Genomic DNA, 1,078 nt, shown 5'->3' with positions numbered 1-1,078 from the left:
TGCGTTATGAGTGGGTCACTTAGCCCATGCGTTATGAGTGGGTTATTTAGCCTGTGCGTTATGAGTGGGTCATTTAGCCTGTGCGTTATGAGTGGGTCATTTAGCCTATGCGTTCTGAGTGGGTCATTGCACAAATCTGTACTAAAACGCAACAGTCCTTATGCTTTATTATACTATGTGTGTTTACTGTACCAATCATTTCCCGCTCAAAGATCACTGGCGTTTTAAATATAGGCTATGTCCATTTATTTTTCCATTGATTATTTTACCATTTTATTATTTTACTTAACTCTATTTCATATTTCACGCGTTCTGAGTGGGTCATTGCACAAATCTGTACTAAAACGCAACAGTCCTTATGCTTTATTATACTATGTGTGTTTACTGTACCAATCATTTCCCGCTCAAAGATCACTGGCGTTTTAAATATAGGCTATGTCCATTTATTTTTCCATTGATTATTTTACCATTTTATTATTTTACTTAACTCTATTTCATATTTCAATTTTAAAAAGTGCTTGTGTTAATTTTATATATTTTAAATATTAGACTGCTAAAGTTCATCCGTCCACGATCACGCGCTCACGTATCGATTACACTGGTCTGACTGACACCGAGCAAAACAAGCGCAGGAGATGAAGGTAAATAACTTGTCGTTTCTATGAGTAGAGTATATTATCATTTCATGTTCGTTTGTTGTTCTCACATAAGTCCGTCGTTTGGTCAGTGTTTTCTCAGTTTCTGATCCGTGTCAGAGAAGTCCACTGAACTTCGACGCCAGCGGTTAGCAAAGCTAAAACTTAGCCGTATACTTTCGGACTTGTACTAAATATGTAACATTTAAGAACTTGTTTATTACAACTATTACAAAAGTGTATTTTATAGCAAATGTCGCGGATTATTCTAAAATGAATGGAATAAAGCTTATGGATGTGGCTAAAAAGACAGCTGTTTCTTATTCGGATGAAACAAATTTTAGTTTTTACAAATGTATTTTAATAATCGGGATTAAAGTAAGTTTGAAACGTTGATATTACTCATGCTTTTTTAAATCCCTGATGGTGTCCAATAGTGTATT

General features: G+C 34.8%; 1 protein-coding gene across 1 annotated transcript in view; it reads left to right on the top strand.

Moving 5' to 3' along the window:
- Positions 1–575: 575 nt before the first annotated feature.
- The window catches only part of pam (peptidylglycine alpha-amidating monooxygenase), a 56,227-nt gene continuing 55,724 nt past the window's right edge, over positions 576–1,078 (top strand). Inside the window, exon 1 of the mRNA XM_016241892.1 lies at positions 576–641. The gene's annotated coding sequence lies outside the window, so the exon portion shown is untranslated. The remainder of the gene's footprint in view (positions 642–1,078) is intronic.

This window comes from Sinocyclocheilus grahami, unplaced genomic scaffold (assembly GCF_001515645.1).
Source record: "Sinocyclocheilus grahami isolate Dianchi unplaced genomic scaffold, SAMN03320097.WGS_v1.1 scaffold638.1, whole genome shotgun sequence".
Lineage (NCBI taxonomy): Eukaryota > Metazoa > Chordata > Actinopteri > Cypriniformes > Cyprinidae > Sinocyclocheilus > Sinocyclocheilus grahami.
The sequence above is the reverse complement of the archived record's forward strand: the minus strand, read 5'-3'. Positions and strand labels throughout refer to the sequence as shown.